Below are 19,847 nucleotides of genomic sequence, written 5' to 3'. Positions count from 1 at the left end.
CTTTTAGCACTGATCTGACTTTCTGGCCCTGTAAGGTTTAATCTAAGATGACACCTAGCTGTTCAGGACAGGCATACTAACCCTTGCCACCCAGCTGGCAGATGCTATAGAGTGCTGCCATAGCAGGAACCTGCTAGAAATACCTCTTGGGAAACATCCACCAAGACCACCTTCAATTGCAAAATGAGCCATGTTTCATGTTCTCACACTTACAAAGAAATAGTTCAATTTTCAAGTTCCTCCTTCATTTGAGTTTTCAAGAGAGACGCGATCCAGGAAAGATGGTTCCACAAAGAGATTTGGGGAAGAGGCCTACCGCTGTAGATTTTCCTTGTTCCTCCTCCCTTTCCATCCAGAAGCCAACCAGGACTCCTGAAGCCAAACCCTTAGCTCCTCCCTTCCTGCTCCCAGCCTGAGTGCACCTCTCCAGAGCAGCTTAAATAACCTGAACCCAGGTTACTAGATTTTCAGTTGCTCATTTAAAACATTCAGTGACCCGTTTTGGAATGGAGACAGAGAAGGATGCAAGTTTCACTGGAATCTAAGGTTTCTAGTTTGGGGGGGCACAAAAACTTCTTCCTGAACCCCAATAACCCAGCTCAAACACACAACTTATTGAGAAAAGACTTCCCATTTTTCCAACTATAATGAACAACACACAATTTCTAGAAAGAAAAGAAAAGATGGAAAGCCCTGCCTGAAGTTCTTTGCTCATTATTCTTAATAAAAAGTCAGTGACTACACGGGAGAACTAGTAACTTCTAAAGCCTTAGTTGAGACTGGTTCACAGAGGACCAGCGCTTGATGAGTTCCCTCCCTGTGTTGATAGCATTTGACACATTTGTAGGTTGTTAGGTTGGAAAGGGTTTGAAAGAGGGAATTGGCCAAAAGGAAATGTGGCTGGCTGGTTTAATTATTTCTCTTTGTGTAGAATAATATCCTTTGTAGTAAAGAGCCACAGTACATTACCCTGTATAAATTGCTTTGTTGGTTTTCTCCCCACTGGGAAAGTGGGGGCCGGCCTGAGTCTTCCAGCTCTGTCTAGGGGAAAGTGGGGGCCAGCCTGAGTCTACCAGCTCTGTCTAGGAGAAAGTGGGGGCCAGCCCGAGTCTTCCAGCTCTGTCTAGGAGAAAGTGGGGGCCAGCCTGAGTCTTCCAGCTCTGTCTAGGGGAAAGTGGGGGCAGGCCTGAGTCTACCAGCTCTGTCTAGGGGAAAGTGGGGGCCAGCCTGAGTCTTCCAGCTCTGTCTAGGGGAAAGTGGGGGCAGGCCTGAGTCTACCAGCTCTGTCTAGGGGAAAGTGGGGGCCAGCCTGAGTCTTCCAGCTCTGTCTAAGAGAAAGTGGGGGCCAGCCTGAGTCTTCCAGCTCTGTCTAGGGGAAAGTGGGGGCAGGCCTGAGTCTACCAGCTCTGTCTAGGGGAAAGTGGGGGCAGGCCTGAGTCTACCAGCTCTGTCTAGGGGAAAGTGGGGGCAGGCCTGAGTCTACCAGCTCTGTCTAGGGGAAAGTGGGGGCCGGCCTGAGTCTTCCAGCTCTGTCTAGGAGAAAGTGGGGGCCAGCCTGAGTCTTCCAGCTCTGTCTAGGGGAATGGCACCCAGACTGACTGCCAGGGCCTATAGAGTGCACCTGTAGTTTTTGGGGGATACCTCTGAGCAAAGGACACCACTGTTGTGTTCCAGTCTGACCTGCCTCTGCCATCTTGCATATCCTTATTAAGTGGCTCAGAAGGGGTCCATCATTTTGGAGAGTATTAACTCTTTTCATTCACTTTCTGAAATCTTCAACAAGAGAGGGGTCAGGAAGGGACATGTACCTATCACTATAAGTGTTGTCGGCACCAGCTGAGCATCATGTAGCTTGTAGACGTAACATACACCTTTGTCTTGTCCACACCACCTTGAATTTCCAACTGCATTTCTGACTGAGGTGGTCTGGAACAACAAGGGGCTGGCACTTCAGACGTGCTGTGGGTGATCCTGCTGGCCATTCCATGTTTGAAAACAAAGAATCTGGAAGGAGCAAGACGTGTCCAGAAGAGGAAGCAGCTGTCAGAATCTCTGGGCCCTGTAGCTTGTCCTAACTCTTAACCTTCTGACCCAGTAGGTTTGGCCAGAGCTTGGAATTCACTTTTCCTACTAAGATCCAGGTAAGGCTGAACTAGCAACACTATGGGTCATGATCAAATTCAGCTTATTCTTGTAAATCAAAAGGTTTTCAAATGTCATAGTCATGCTCACGAGTTGCATTTTCTTCATGGCTGACAATGCAAGGCAATAGCATAGTTGAAAAACAGCAGCTGGTGCTGTATAGCCCAGAGAGCCCAAGATAACCTTGGGCCTTTCCAGGAAGTCTAAACTCTGAGTCTAGAAGGTGGAGCTTTGGTCTTGGGTTGTTATCTAGGGCAAGGGTTAGTAGCTGATATGAAGGACATACCTAGTTGGCTTTCAAATTTCAGGTAACTGTTGATTATATCTCCCAAACTTCCTGGAACACACTTAAACCAAAAGCTGGTATACAGTGTCACCCCACTAGCCACAATCATACACAGGTAGCAGGGGATGTGTCCTGCCCAGCTGGACTCCAATGAATCTGGATGAGATTATATGAAGAAAGGGAGGGGACAGCACTGTGGACTATTTCTTTATACTGTGTGAATATATGTTGCTATGTTTGGTTTAATAAAGAAGTTGACAGGCCAATAGCTGAACAGAATAAGGGTAGGTGGGAGAGCCAAACTCAGAATGCTGGGGCGGGAGGGGGCAGAGTCTGGAGTCACCAGCAGATGCAGAGAGAAGCAACATGGACATGCCATGCTGATCAAAGGTACCAATCAAGCCACGTGGCAAAGCATAGGTAAGGAATACAGGTTAATCTACATGTAAGAGTTAGCAAGTAGCAAGCCTGATCTATTGGCCAAGTACTTACTATTAAGACTCTGAGTGAGTACTTGGGAGTGGCTACCAGCATAAGAAAACTCCGCCTACACAGTATTACAAGTAGAGTGTTCTTTATAGCAGAGAGCTTAGTCTTTTGCAACATTCTAAACTACACAGAAAAGTTGCCTTCTTGCTGGAAGGAAGCTATTACACTATACCCCACACTCATACAATATTCTAGTTAAATAAGTGGTCATGGCAACATGTTCTTTTGTTTTTTTTCCTCCCAACATGTTCTTTTTTTAAAGATTTATTTATTTTTATGTGTATAGGTTTTAGGCCTGAATATATCTGTGCTTCACGAGGGTTCAGTGTCCACAGAGGCCAGAAGAGGGCATCAGAGCCCCTGGAATTGGAATTACATATGGTTTTGAGCCATCATATGGGTGCTGGGAATCAAATCCAGGTTGTCTAAAGCAACCAAAGCTCTGAACCACTGAGCCAGCTCTCCAGCCTCTCTCACTCTTTTTTATAGCCTCAAGATTTACTAGGAAGACACTTAACCCCATGACTTTTTCTAACTCTCTTCATTTGCTGCTCCACCTCTAAATCCAGTCGGATGAATGGCTGCTCCTCCTTTTAAATCTCTCAGGATGGAGATTAAATTTAAGCACGTGAAGCCTTCAGAATATTGAAACTATAATAGAGAGGGAGGGAAGGAAAGGCTTGTGAGAGCCAGTGAGCACTGGGCCATGCATTTGATCGTTCGCCTCTGTGATAAATTAATGAGCAGTTCTAATGTTCCCCTCCGGGTACTCACCATGAAGGAGATGCTCAGTCTCCACAGTCGTTCATGGGAGGCAAGTTCATACCAACACTGAGACACCACTGCAAACTGCAACCCATGTATCAGAACACCTCAAATTCTGCAAATAAAACTGGCCATGCCAATGCCAAACATGAGCCACAATGTAGGTGACCCAACACCCCCTGCACTGGTATTAATCAAAATGCTCCCACATTGGGAGACAGCTTTGTACAAAGTTAAATATCTGTGAACAAGGGGATGGAGAGATGGCTCAGTGTTAAGAACAGTTACTGCTCTTGCCAAAGACCCAGGTTCAGTTCCCAGAACCCAAAGGGAAGCTCACAAAATTCACTGAGAAAAAAAGCAATAGAAATATCTTGTATGTGCTGGTTCCTAAGTGGACTTTGAGCATGCTGGCAGTGTGAAATTCACAGAGACACTGTACATTCATTAACAATCATTACTCCTGTTACACAGCCGAGCAAGTTGAGAGTTAAAGGAACAGGTGCTATTCAAGTACCTCCAAATACCCAGCAACCTTACAAAATGTAGATTCTAGCTTGAGCTCTCTTGGCCGCAAGACAAAAGAGTACCCAGAAGCCATCTACTTGGCAGATGTCCTGGGAGGCATGGAGGGTTCAGTATGGGACAGATGAGGATCTGGCCTTGCCTTTGAGGATTCGCCAGCCTGGTCAGGGACACAGACAGCTTTACCAAGCAATAAAATGTGCTCAGGGTGGCATTGATGATGCGAATAAACTCCTGCCATTGTGAAGGTACTGGACTGGAAGTGGGGGAGAGCCTCGTCTTCAAAGAAGAGAACTCAGCCCTCAGGAAGGGGAGAATTGGCATCACAGGACCCTTTAGGGCTCAGCAGGTTGACAGGACAAAGGCCCAAAGCAGAGACTGTGTGTGCCCTTCCAGAATGGTGTGAACTCTAGTGGGACCAAGTGTGTCCTTGGCCTTCCACCTGTACAGCGCTCTGCTTTTGTTAGACCTCTCCACTGTCCTCGGAGTCCCTCCACTGTCCTCAGAGTCCCTCCACTGTCCCCGGAGTCCCTCCACTGTCCCCGGAGTCCCTCCACTGTCCCCGGAGTCCCTCCACTGTCCTCGGAGTCCCTCCACTGTCCTCGGAGTCCCTCCACTGTCCCCGGAGTCCCTCCACTGTCCCCGGAGTCCCTCCCATTGTGAGCCCAGCAAGAGTAAGTAGGTCAGCAGGGAGGGGCCAGGAGCCTGTGCTTGAGGACTTAGGATGCCATCTTCTGCCTGGCTCTGGCCACCTGCTCTGCTATCTAGGACTCAATAAAACAGTGGGGAAGGTGGGGGCTGAGCTGCTCTGAGCCACTCTGAGCTGCCGCTGCCCTGGCTGCTCACCAAAAACCATGTGCCCAAGCTCTGAGGAATAGGGGACTTAGAGCATTGCTTTGGGATTCTCAGTTCCGTCTGTGCCTCTGCTTCAGTGTGGTGGGCTTGTAGTAGGGGGGTAAAGGGGGTTGGGGTGAGGGCGGGGGCAAGGGGGGAACTGGGGGCTGGGGGGCTGGGGGGGGGGGGCATTGTAGCTCTGGCTGTCCAGGAGAGTGCCCAGCCAGCACTGAGAGGTAGAAACTGGCTTGGGATTAAAGGGTCCATTCTTCTTCCTAATGTAAAATACTTCACACTTGGAATGGCTGAGGCAAAAAGAAGTATTCTTTTCTCATAGAAAGAACATAAGAGAGGAGTGCTGAAACCATATGCAGTCAGTCAGGCTTTTCTAAAATTAAAGTCTCTTTTAATAATATTTATGTGTCATCTGATTAGATCAGAAATACATAGCTGCCACTGAATATTTGATTTTTTTGAACAAAGAAAATAAAGCTTGGAGCATCTATGAGACTCCCCCGTATGGTCTAGATTGTCCTCGCCTGCTTTCTGGGCACAGATCTAATAGACACATATGTCACAAGTTTGTCACCAGAGCATCACATTGGGCACCCAATTCTGGGCATGCCATTCTCTTTTGATTGACATGGTTCCTCCATGTCCCCCAGAGAAATCCCCACAGGCATCGACACAATCTCTTTTCCCCTTCTTTTCCCCAGCTTCCAGCATAGCAGCGCACAGTAGAAAATCTGTAATTACTTATTTAATGTGAGTTTACTGTTTAAGGAAAAACTAGAGATGATTAAGTCAGTCGTGGATATGGCCCACAGACCTTCTGTGTTTTTAAACAAATTTTTGAAATCATTTTTCCTCCACTATATAATGGACATATATAAGAAATTAGAACTTGTCTCTATAAAAATATTCATCACAGGGCTGGCACATACTAAGTCCCCAGAGAGAGAGAGAGAGAGAGAGAGAGAGAGAGAGAGATAGATAGATATAGAGAAATATGAGACATAGGTATTCTATTGAAAACTTTTAAAGGAGGATGGGCCATAATGGATAATGGATAGAGCAGACATTGAATGTTCTCAACCATAGGCCTGGAAAAAGCAGAATGGAGCCCCAGGTGGTCACTGTAAAGTTCTATTTCAGAAGACTGTATCAAGGCTTTCAAGGGGCACAGAACTTGCAGATGGCTACACAGAAATACACAGCACGTGCTGGTATATTATAGCAATTGGCACATAAGATTATGAAGGAGAAGGAGCCCTATGGTCTGCTAGAATGAGGGAAATTGGATACACAATTCAGCTGTAGTTTAAAGGTGGACAAACCCAGAGACATCAATGTCCAAGGAGAGAGCAGAGAGCAGTCACGTGGCCCAATTTAACCAATTAGGTGATGGCCACCTCACCAGTGGAGGTGACTTCTCCAGAAAAAAACACTCAAGTATTTGTTGAATGACAACAAACTTTTTTTTCTAGAATGAAATATTAGATTGTTTATATAGTGAATTTATCCTTTTCTGAAATGTCACTTGCTTGATTTTTGCTGAACACAAATTACTGGTCCTCAATCACTGACTGCTCCATGTCATTAAGTACAATGGTGCAGTATGTGTACACCATGATGTAAGCCTTCCTTCCTCTAACCTGCTCAAAACCCACAACATGGAAAGCAGACCACGTTCTCCTCAGCTGATCTGGAGTGGCTCTTGCCTCTAGCTCACCAGGGAACATTTTTGATGCACACTTTGCATATTTGGCCACACTGCCCTATACTGACCACACTGTGCTATCACTAGCAAGTTCAGACCAGTAAGGCTGTGACTTCAAAGAGTCATGGAAACCATAACAGACTGGAGTCTGGGACAGGCAGGTGACACCATCTACTCAGTCAAAACCAGTGCTTACCAAATGCCTCTTAGCCTACTTTTGTGGAAGCTTGCCTGCTGTGGTACTAAAAAGCATCAAGTCATATATTAAATGTGGAGGGTTCAAGTCTTGACACAGCTTATCTCTTTGTGGCTTTGGACAAGTCAAGTGACTTCTGTTTGCTAGAAGACAACGGTGTGGTTGTAAGTGCCAGTCTAAGGGGCTACACACACAGCCAGGCTTAGTGTAAGGGTCAGGCAGGTAGGGATCCTTCAGAGACAGCAACACTTTATATTTAGGATGTAGCTAATAATTAAAACATTTTCAACCACAGACCTTTCTTGAAATAAGGACAGTGTAAAAGTTTTCAAATGCGATCTGATGTATTCATTTCTTGTCAGCTGTTCAGTGAGGATGCTGAATTCAGAATAAAGTGGGAGCGAAAAGGGCTTGGTCCTGAGTGGAATCTGACTACCGCCCTTGGGCATGATCCTGTCCAGATCTCAGTGAAAAGCCCCTTCTATATTTTTCCCACGTCTGCTTTAATTTTCATTCCCGCTAAGCCCCAAGGCTTCTGGAAAGAGTGGGAAATAAAACTCGGGCTGCTATTTCATCTTAAGTGAAAATAGATTCCTGGGATGAAACCTTAAGACAAGCCATTCTCTCACCACAGGTTAAATTCTTCACAGATTCAATATGTAGATCATAACATTCATGGACTAAATGGCTGCACAGCCACCAAATTGAATTAAAATCCAAGGACAAGCCATCTTCAATGGCTGCAGTCGTTGTGAAAGCCGCCTTTCATCAGGTGCTGGCTTGTTTCTTTTAGCACAAAATTACCTTCAGGTTCGATCTTGAGTCGTTTTTCCTCTCATGTATGAATATTTCAAAAACAAAGCTTGGGGCAAAAAAGAGATGCAAATAGAGTAGCTAGAGCCTGAGGAGCAGCTGCTTAGACCCTAAGGAATTTGCTTTCAGGTGGGTTTGACTAAACCCAGCTTCTCCCTCATAAATGGACTTATGCTTACTAAGTGTCCAGAGAGACTCATAAGCCAGAATACCTGCTTTCCACATTCCAGTAAAAAATCAGAAACATAGTGGACCGTGGATTCCCCTTTTGACTTGTACCCCAAATCTGTGAACACCATCTCTTCATGTGAAGGCCAGTGTGGTGGGAGTGTCTCCTTCATAACGGACCAAAACAGTTTGCTCACTGACCAACTGCTAAACAGTGTCTATGGACCTGACTGCACATGAGGCACTGGGGATGGAGGCTGTCTATCCTTTTTGAGCTGGCCATCTCTTGCCACTATGCTGCCCACAGTGTAGGAAGGATGAAAACAGGGAGCTAAGTGTGAAATTCCAAGGAAGGCATAGCATCATAGGAGCTCAGGGAAGAGTGTTCCCTGAAATATTGTACACTGTAATATACTTATCTGGGGTCAGAGACAGAACAGCCACAATATTAAACATAGAGGATAGGCAGTGGTAGCACACGCCTTTAATCCTAGCATTCCAGAGGCAGAAATCCATCTGGTCAAGGATACAGCCAAGCATGGTGACTCATGCCTTTAATCCTAGTGAGTGATCATAGAAAGCAGAAAGATATATAAGGCGTGAGGACCAGAAACTAGAAGCATTTGGCTGGTTAAGCTTTCAGGCTTCTGAGAAACAGTTCAGCTGAGAGTCATTCAGATGAGCCTGAGGAAACAGAATCAGCTGAGGAACTGGCGAGGTGAGGTAGCTGTGGCTTGTTCTGCTTTTCTGATCTTCCAGCATTCACCCCCAATACCTGGCCCAGGTTTGATTTTATTAATAAGACTTTTTAAGATTCCTGCTACAGCATATATACCAGCGTGGGTAGCCAGGATGAAGAGAAGTTGGGTTGGAGGTTGTGATCCTGGAGTGGAGACCAGAAGGAAGGCTGGAGAGACAGGAAGGAGAAGTCTGGAAAGAGGACCCTGGGTCTTCCTACAGGCTGGATGCTGTTTCTACTCCAGAGCCAGTTTCCTCAGACAGCAGGTCAGGCATCCTCAGCACTGTCTCCTGGGGGTCATGCAATGTCAGCGTTTATTGGCTTGAGATAACTAAAGCTGCTACATAGACCCACTAGGATGTATTTTATACTTGATCTGTGCAGATCTTCCGGACATTGTTTTGGTGTCTTTCTCATTCAGAAGAGGCATTTACAATGCTTGCTGTAGCCAAGCTTTTGGGAGGAGATGTAAGCCCTTGATGTAACAACTGCATGTTATTTACATAAGGAATTTTAAAGTTTTTAGTTTTATTTTATGTGTATGGGAGTTTTGCCTCCATATATGTATGTGTATTATGTGTATGTCTGGGTCCTGCAGAGGTCAGAAGAGGGCCCAGGCCCCTGGACTGGAGTTACAGACAGTTGTGAGCTGCCATGTGAGTGCTAGGAATTGAACCCAGGTCCTCTGCAAAAGCAACAGGTGCTCTGAACCACTGAGCCACCTCTCCAGCCACACTCTACACAGAATTATTTTACCACTATAAAACAAATGATGTAATGTCCTACAAATGGTTGACTGGGTAAAGTTCTCATAATAGTGCATAGCAGACTTTCCCTGGGCCGTCTTCATCCATTTGCTCATTGGAACATATATTAGGAATTTAATGCCACACAGTACAAATGCAGTGGGCAGCAACAAGCAGATGCATCCTACTGGAAACCAGCCACATGATGAAGACAGATGAGTAAATGGAGGACTTACCTATAAAAGCTGGACTACCCCGATGCTGTATGTCTCAAACCCTGGAGGGCCATGATGGCAAGAAAGAGAAATGCCTCCCTGAGAGTACAAGAGCAGGAAAGCACTAGAGAGGGGTTCATTTCTGCCTTGTAGGTAAGCAGACCCCATTCAAACAAGTCAGCAACACTGTGAGAGGTTAGCAGTCAAGAGCTGGGATGGAGATAGAGGCCAACTCTAAGACAGGGCTCGGCTTTTCAATCCATGGCTCAAATAGAATTATTCTGAACGTGGACAGCCAAATCCATCAGTATCTCATGTCTGAGGCCAGTGATCTCAGCTGGCCAGAGAAGGAGAATCTGCTCGCCTCATTTCAGAAGGTATCTTTATATCCTTGGAAATTTGGAAATAAGCCCAGAGTTTTTGAATACCCACAGCACACCCAAGGCATTAATGCCTTCAGTTAGGGCTTTGTAAGGTTCTGCGGTCACAATATTTTGAGTGTATCATTTCCTTTCCAGCTCTGATCCCAACCTTTGCCACAATATTCAGTCAATGTATTTTAAAGAAACAGAGGGCTGCTAACCAGAGGGAAGAGTAAAGCCATGAGAGGGTGTCTCTGTGAGACGCCATCAGTCCCCACATTCTGCCAATCCAAACGCCCTCTGCTTACTCCAAAGGCTAAGAGCTTCAAGTCTGAGGCATGCTGGTAGGGAAATGTTGACTGAAAATATAGTTACAGTTAAGCTTACCCGGCCCACTGAATTTGCAGATTAGACATTTAATTGGTAATTCATTTTTATTTTAATCTAAAATATATAGAAAATCTGATTGATAGCATTTGCATAAACAGTATTTGATAATCTAACCAATTACATGTAAAAGTTGAAATTAATTAGCTTTGGAAGCAATATTAAGGACCAAAAAATTATGTTCAAGTTATAGATATGCCTACAATGAATTAAGGAGAATTAGACTTCATTATATATTTATGATTATCAGTTAAAACATCTTTTTACACATGCCTATAATTTTAGCACTCAGGAAGCAGACCCATATTAGAAAAAAAAAAAAAGAAGAAAGAAAAAATAATTTAAAGCATATAAAAATACATTAAGAAAGCTGTGTTATAAGAATTTAATCTATTGAAAACATAACTATCACATTAATTAAGTAACAAAATATTACTTGTTTTTATGTAGCAAATAATGACTAGGTTCAAAGTTGAGGTAAATATTAAGAAGAGCTAACTAAAACTCAACTTGAATAATTTTAGTATTACTATGAGAAATACTAAATACCCCATTAAAGGTATAAAATTCCTCAGATACAATTCAAAGCTTGGTTGGCAATGGAAACCAAGGGCCTAGGCAGAAGAACATATCAGATTGATTCCCTCTAGAAGAGCAGGGATGTTTTCTAGAGAGTTTTGCCTGGATTTCCCTGGCCTAGGGAAAATGAGAAGAGAGCCTTGGGAGTGCTGAAAAAGAAGGGAGAGAACACTGAAGGGGGAGGCATGAGAGCAGTGGGAAGAGGAAGGGGGATGAATAGTGAATGTCTAACCTTAGCATAGGGACATAGTTAAAAACACCAGCCAAAGCCAGGCATAGTGGCACACACCTGGAGTCATAGAACCAGAAGGCCAAAGCAGAAGGATGGTCAATTCAAGACCAACCTTTGTGTCATAGTGAGATCTGCCCTCTATATGAATTAATCAAAATAAATAAAAATCCCAGTGCTCTTAAGTGTATGGCTCCCTAGAAACCTAGATAGGCTTCCTCTGCCTCTTTAAAAATCAGTCCTGGGCTGGAGAGATGGCGCAGCCATTAAAGGCTAGGCTCTCAACCAAAAATCAGTCCTGGACCCTTAATATCTCTTCATAGGTATTATCATCTTAAAAAGTAACCCCATTGTTACCCAAGGGCTAGGGTCATGTTTGGCTCATCTATGTATCCATGAACCTTTGACATGTACTTGTACCTAATATATTTCTTAAAGGAATGATCAATTAGTCCATAGATTAGTGTAAGAAGGGCCTTGTGAGCCACATAAAAGATTACAGACTTCAACTTAAGTGTCAACAGGACAAATGGTTGATTTGGAACTTGAAAACTGTTGGCTAACTACATAGTACAGACAAATGAAAACTGATGGTCACTTACACTGACATGGAGGCCGTGGAAAGAAACACTTGGGTTTGGAAGTTAACAAAGCTGGTTTGAATAGCAAATATGCATGAAGGAGAAAGATGAAGTTGGCTTTTAGATTTCTGACTTAGAGAACTGGGTGGATAGGGATGCCATGACTGACAAAGACATCAGAAGGGACAGAGTAGAGCATTTTGAATATGCCAAGATTAAGATCCATAGAAATATCCAAGCAAGGCTGCTATGTTGACAGTCAGATATGCATGTTAAGACCCATGTCAATATTTTAGCGAATCACTGAGGATAAAATTGAATCCATGGGAATAAAGGAATGGACATAGGTAGAAAGCATAAAGCAAAAGAAGTCTAAGCATGAACAAGTGAAGTATGTATGATTGAGTCTCAGCTAATTACAGAACTTAAGAATGGAACAGAAAGGACAGAGATGATGAAGTCATCTAGACAGAGAGGAAAGGGAACAGAAGACAAGGCTAGGAAATGCCACTGAGATATCAAATCATAGCAAAGATAGCTGAAAGATAGCTGCTGAGTTTAACATGGCAGTTACTGGTCATCTGGTCAAGCCAACAACACAACTCTTGCTATGATCACTATTTTTCGAACAAGTTGAGGACTAAGAGGTAAGGAAATGGAGTCGGGGGATTGAGAAAACTAAAGGCTGCAATGTAAAGAGGAGTGGAGGTGGACAGTGTCACGAAGGGGTCTGAGGAAGCAGGCTGGTTTTGAACTTTTTCTTTAACACAGAGGGTTCTAAATATGTTTAGATGCTGAAGAAGAGGAAACTGGCTTCATGAAAAGCTTGATGGGACAAATACAAAGGCCATATTCAGTCCATATGAAATCACAGCCTTCCCCAGAGCTCGAAGTGAGCCTGGACAAATGTTCTAGAAACTCAGGATCCCTTTTGTCATCTACAGAGGAATACAGCAGCGACAGTCACTTGATGGAGTTGGCAAGGTGCTGTCTACCGGGCATAGCATATGTCACAGGGCAGTAATTATGCTATCATTTAATAGCAGTGGATGTATTTTATAGAGAATTTAAGTTATTCATCTGGATTCCTCAAGACCCCACTTTTAACCCATTATCTCAGTAGAAGCCCACATGTAGCCAGTTAACTCTGGCCTTGATCTTGCTTTCAGTTCTGAGCTCCTAAAGGATAAGCATCCATCTAAGTCACCTGATCTAGTTCTGAATGACTCTCTAGTAGTTTATTGTGCACAGTTTTCTGCCACTTCCTCCAGGATGGCCTCATGATATGCACGTCTCCTGCAAGCTCAGCAAGGTGAGGTCTGTACATATCTGGTATCCTGGGCCTTTCTCTCAGTTACACCAAGTACTCCTAAGTTGTCCATTTTTTTTATTGACAAGTGTTGATTTTCCTGAGGAGACAGAATAAAGATCTATTTGCTTCAGATAGAACACAGATGACAGAGCAAAAAAACCACAAAAAACAAAAAACAAAAATCAAAACAAAACAAATAAAACTCTACATAAGTCTAGTTCAGTGAGTCAGTTTGCTTGGTTACTTACAGGAACATGGATGATTTGAAGGCACTTACATCACTAAAAAGCTCTCCTCAGGAATGAGTGACAACTCAAAAAGCTATGTAAGATGGGAATCCCCTTACTCATGGGCCATGAAAGAAGTTCTCATTTCAAAATTAGATGGAGACATTCATATTTAGCAGTCATTGTACAATTTATGAGAGTCTCTCATGAAAGCTTAAGTTAGGTTTTTGGAGTATAATTGGAGCCCAATTCTGTTCAGGTGGTGAAGGGTATCCATATCATCTACATTACATTTATGGCCTGCAATATGCCCTATACCCTCCCGGGTTCATGGCTGGAACTCAGATCTACTGAGTTATCATATGCCTGTGACTTTGAAAATCTTGTGGCTGTAATACATATATTCCTTGAGGAAGGAATTGTAATAACTGGGTAGAAATGAAAATTCCTTACACTGACTTTGGTCATTTTATTTGATCAGAACAAAATGACTTGCAAGTTGGGCAGACTTGAAGAAGTTTCTGAGAACTTCCATAGAACAGAGGGAAGTACAGAAAACAGGTGACTAGCTGCAGTTACAGGCAATGATGCAGTTGCTTAGAGCTTAACTTGTTGTTTGTCCACAGTTTCATCGAGTAATTGGAAAAGAGCCCTTCTACAACCAGGCAAAGCTCAGTTATTACCATTCAACTCCCTTTGATCTCCTAGCCCAGTGCAGATGCCCTGTCCAAATACATGCTGCCTACTCAAACCCCATCTAGCAACTCTCCTCTTTGACATATATCCCACAGAGTTTGACCAAAACTCAGAGCGTTGGTATTGTCCCATCACCACCGTCCTTGGTTTCCAACTATATATCATGCATACATTATGGTGACCATGCATGAGTTCCTGTCTTTCTAGCCAGAGGGGGCCATTTAGTATTCAGCAGATGGCTGCACACAGACATTTGAAACTAAGAACACAGTGCACCAGGGAGGATGTGATGACTACCAGGACAATGCCAAGGCTTTGGCTCCTGATCCAGGCTTCTGGTCCAGCTCTCCCCCAACCCCCCTTACACCAACTAAACATCATATGGTTACAGAACAAGCTGGGTGAAGAATGCATTTATTTAAACTAAATAGCCTGTTTTTTAAATGTTCTTATAGCAAAGTCTCTGTATTACTCAATGTTTATCCACAAACAATGCAAAGTATTAACACCTGCACAGACTCACCCACGTGGTGATATTGTGTTCCCCAATATATTGTGTGCCTTAATAAACTTGTCTGGGGTCAGAGATCAGAACAGCTGCTAGATAGACATAAAGGCCAGAAAATGGTGGCACACACACCTTTAATCCTAGCATTCTGGAGGCAGAGATCTATCCGGATCTCTATGAGTTCAAAACCACACTAGAAACAGCCAGGCATGGTGACACATGCCTTTAATCCCAGGCAGTGATGGCAGGAAGCAGAAAGGTATATAAGGTGTGAAAAACAGGAACAAGAGCCTGGTTAAACTTTAGGCTTTCAAGCAGCAGTTCAGCTGAGATCCACTTGGATGAAGACACAGAGGCTTCCAGTTTGAGGAAAGGAGATCAGCTGAGGAGTTGGCAAGGTTAGGTGAGGTTAGCTGTTGCCTGTTCTGTTTCTCTGATCTTTCAGTGTTCACCCCAATACCTGGCTCCAGGTTTGTTTTTATTAAGAAGGTCTTTTAAGATTTGTGCTACACCTCCATAGTCAGCTAGTAGATAATTTAGTGCCTCCACAATCTGGCTAAACTCAGGCAGGGAGAGTGACTGCATGTCTGGAAGCTCAGTCACTAGCCTAGTCTATCAAGGAAGAAGGCCAAAGGAGAAGAAGCTAGAAATAAAGGTCGTATCTCCCACCTTAAGGAAGTGCTCAAAGCTATGCTCTGCAAACCCAGTAGGGAAATCCATCAGCATTTCTTTGGCAGCCCATCAGTTCCTGCTCTGCCTGCTGTTGGCACAGTAAGCTTATGACCCATCAATCTCTCCCCTAGACTTCTAGAAATTCTTACTTAGTGCAGTAATGGGATCTCAAAGTGATCAAAAACCTGTGCCTGTCAAAATCCTTTCCCTGAGTTTTCTTGAAGATGAAATACTTTAGACCACACTGAACAATTAGCCACCTGTAGTATAAGACTTGTGAAAGCCATGACTAAACATCTCAAGAGAGTTCATTACAGTCTTAAAACAACTAAGGACCATTGTCTCTGTTGCAGACAACATCTTACTGACTACAGTTATGATTGACAGCACGAAAGTAAACAATTAGTTTCTAAGGCCATTGCATAACTCTTAAACAAACACAGCCTGGTAGAAGACTTAACATCAGCTATGACTTTACATATCAAGCATGATATAATTTTATATCTCCCCCAGTTAATTCTATATCAAAAGAATCATTCAGAATTTGATCCTGGGAAATCTGTCAAAAATCAAATAAAAAAAAATCACAAATAAGATCATAACTCACCACAAGAGACTCATTCACCTAACCCAAATGATAAACCTGACTGCTAAAGTAAACAAAGGAAGTCAGCTGCAAGAAACATCCCAAGGCATCCCTGTAGGAGACCCCTTTCCCCGGACAAGAGATCTGTAGCTGTTCTGCAAAGGAGCTCAGTTCTCTAAAAAATTCTGGCTGCAGGAGAGGCGTGGATTCTTATTTTGTATAACCACACTTTTGATGTTAATGCACAATGCTTGGAAAGCCTTATACTTCCTTCCTAAGCTGAGCCAGCTGGATCATAAAAATCCCTTTACTGGACTTACTTTTTTAAAATTCTCCACAATTTGTCCCCGTATTGTCCCTTGTGTCCCTGTAACAACTGCCCAGTGTAGAATAGCTAGTCATTTTACTAAGGGCAGAAAAGTTTTTTTTTTTTTCCTTAAGAATACATCTCTCAGAGTTCATTGGTTCAGCATCAAAATTATATCTTAGGTTCCTTACATAACAACAAGTCATTCTGAATCACAGTTACCATGTAATGATATTTTTAACTCTTGATGACCTTAATTTCTTTTATTAAAGATTTATTCTTTTAATTATTTAAAAACTATGTGTGTCTGTATATGTGAATATAGGAGGATGAAGAGTCCAGAAGTGTGGGTTCCCCTGGAGCTGGAATGACAGGTGGTTGTGAGGTACCCAACATGGGGACCAGGAATTGAACTCAGGTCCTCCAGAAGAGCAGCATGTACTCTTAACTACTGAGACCAATAACCTTAATTTCTAATGACAGTCTAGAAAGCAAGCAGTTTTGAGCCATTTATCTTAATGTTTTATAAATGAGCACAATTTTATGAAGTTGATATTTTCTCACAACACAACCTATTTTGTGTCTGTAAACAGATTCCACAGTGCATAAAGATGTTCACTGGTAGAATTTATTTATTATCAAACTTTGACCAAAGAGGTCAGGACTACATGTGGAATAAGAAAAAGGGTGACAGGCTGCTGTCCTGGGGTGTTCCACTCAATCAGTGGTTCATCTAGTTTTAGGAATGAAGCTCAGGTGTAGTGGATGGGCAATCCTTTGTGGCCTCTGCCATCATTATTGATTCTCTGTGTCTTCTTACTTCTACCATGTGTGCACTGTCTCTCCCGTGACACCCCAGGGAGAGGGAAACAACACCCTTTTCATCACTGTAAACAAGTATAACCCAGAACGTGTCAGGACATAGATGTAGTGCATGCTATATCTAGTTGGTAAAATTCTGTGAAATAAACATATTCACTTTTGGATATGTTACTGGTGGACCTAGACCTTCTATATGCACGAGAAAAGCAGTGAACAGCTATTTCTGGTTTGGACAACTTAAATTGGACGACCCAAATCAATTCAACAAAACAGGGAAGTTCCCAGCAGCCTCGGTCCTGTTTCCTGACTTCAGTCTCTCCTCCAGCATGAATGGCCAAAGAACAAGTTTCCGTGTTTTAACTCCATGACTTGGACATTTCATAAATAACTGTCACTTGACTTGCCAGAAGGTGACTCCACATCATAGATCCCAGATAATTTCATCTGCCAAATTTCTCTCCATTTATTTCCACCCAATTTACTGATTTTACCAATTATGATTGGCTTGTTTATTAACAAAAGTAGCCACCAAAGAAATTAAAGACATCTCACTCTAAAATACATAGGTTACTTTAAGTATAGAACAAACAAACAAGAAAAAAAGAAAAGAAATAGCACAATGCAAAGCCACATTACTCTTATTTATTTCACAGCTGTTTTCCAGACTGTTTTTAAGAAATCCCCAACATCAACTTCTATTGTAAGAAAGGAGGCTTCACATCCTTCACATCCCAGCAGACCTTGTCCAAGTCTCCAATTATTCACCTCTTTTCAAAAACTACTCTGAGGACATTTACTTCCCTCTTAGCCCATTTCAATGAGAGTGGCACTGATTCAAGGCCCTTTTCTTGACTGACTGCCTTGAAACCAGGTTCCAGGTCTAAATAGTCTCATCAGTCTAGAATTAAAATAATAACAATAATGAGCAGAAACTGTGGTTAGGACAAAGTGGGCAAAAGTGAGGCTTGTTACATGGGGGCCGAATCCAAACACTTTCTCTATTCTAAGAGGCTCCACACAGCTAGTACTCTCTCTTCATGAAGAGAGGAAGAACCACTAAAACCCAGCGCCTAAATGAAGACTCTCTAGTGAAGATGGGCCACTTTCTAGTCTATTTTGCAGTCTCTCAACTTACTGAGTTTTGAGCAGAGTTCATAAACAAATGACAAGATCAAAGTGTCTTCCAGACAGCAATCAGACTCCTTACATGTTCCGAGGTCCTCATCTTAAGCAAGGCACAAAGCGAGATGAAGCATCCCCCAGTCAATCTCCACAGGCAAATCTTTCCCTACCCACTGAGCCTTTCAAAGGCTTTCTGAGCTACACTTCCTTGGTTATATGAAGTCTTTGGTCCTTTTCTAACATACTCTACAAATGAAATAATTGTATCCAAACCAAATCATTCATATTAAGGCTATATATTTGCCAAGTATTTCTTTAAGTTTTCCCATTTCTCTAAAAGAAGCATAGATCCAGGCAGTTCTTATAAATGAAATTGGCCAGAGTCCAGTCCGTCTAATCTGGCAGTGCCCACAAACCTCTCTTGTAGTACAAACTGACCCTTGGCACTCCCACAAGCTTACAACTCTTGAAGATTCATAAACTAATCCTTGATGGAAATCTGGAGGCAGAGTTTTATAGGACCTGGGTCCAAGTGAACTGTAGCTAGAGTTTTCCTGCCTGGCCCAGTCAGGACAAATCTCTCTTACCTGCCAGTCCCACAGTCGCTCAGACCCAACCAAGTAAACACACAGAAACTTACATTGTTTACAAACTGTATGGCTGTGGCAGGCTTCTTGTTATCTACTTTTTCTATCTTAAATTAACCCATTTCTGTTAGTCTATACTTTGCCACATGGCTTGTGGCTTACCAGTGTCTTTACATGTTGCTTTTCATGGCAGCGGCTGGCGGTGTCTCTCCCCAGCCTTCTACTTCCCAGCATTCTCTACTCTCTTGTTCCACCTATACTTCCTGCCTGGCCACTGGCCAATCAGAACTTTATTTACACAGATCAATATCCACAGAAACACAGAACCGATTGCAGACTTAAAAACCACGAGGTCAGAGCAAAAGCAGAAAATCTTACCCTTCACTGCTTCTGCGGTTCTTCCTCTCCGCAAGAGACCTACTTCTGTGTGTCCTGTCTATTTAAAGACTTTCTGTTCTGTTTTCTCATTGGTTGTAAACCCAGCCACATGACCTCCTTGTCACTGTTTGTACAGACCTCCAGGTCGTCTATGGTTGGTATTGAGATTAAAGGCGTGTGTCTGCCATGCTGGCTGTGTCCTTGAACACACAGAGATCCGCCTAGCTCTGCCTCCCAAGTGCTGGGATTAAAGGCGTGCCCCACTACTGCTCGGCTTCTGCTCTGGCTTGCTCTGACCTCAAGGCAACTTTATTGACATACAAATAAAATCACATTTCAATACAAATAAAATATCACTATAGTGAACCCAGAATTTACCAACTACTGACAGACTTATCTACCTGTTGAACCTAATCCTTTGTTGGTGGAGGTAGGAGTTCTGGCCAGGTGCAGTATCTGAGGTCAGAGACCACTCTTTGATCCCAGTCCAGCCTGCACTGAACTAAGCTGAGTTTGTGTCCAACCCAGTCTGACACCAGACTTCCTTTTAGGGTCTAGTCCTGTTTCTGTTACAACTTTACCATACATGGTTTGAGATGAGAATTTTGTTGAAACAAACTCAGATACCTCAATTTAAAAATCCACAAAGCTTCAAAATCCAGGAGAGAACTTACCCACCACTCAGATGCAATAGTTGATAATGGACATGTTGATTCTATGACATCCTCACCTGGTTACCAGGTAGATGCTTCTGGACAACCAAATCTCTTCTTTGGCTCTTGCCTGCTACATAGAAAGGGAAGATTCCTTATACCAATTAAATTTAGAAAGATTCCAGATAAAACAAAACAACC

This window comes from Onychomys torridus, chromosome 5 (assembly GCF_903995425.1).
Source record: "Onychomys torridus chromosome 5, mOncTor1.1, whole genome shotgun sequence".
In the NCBI taxonomy this organism is placed as follows: Eukaryota; Metazoa; Chordata; class Mammalia; order Rodentia; family Cricetidae; genus Onychomys; species Onychomys torridus.
The sequence above is the reverse complement of the archived record's forward strand: the minus strand, read 5'-3'. Positions refer to the sequence as shown.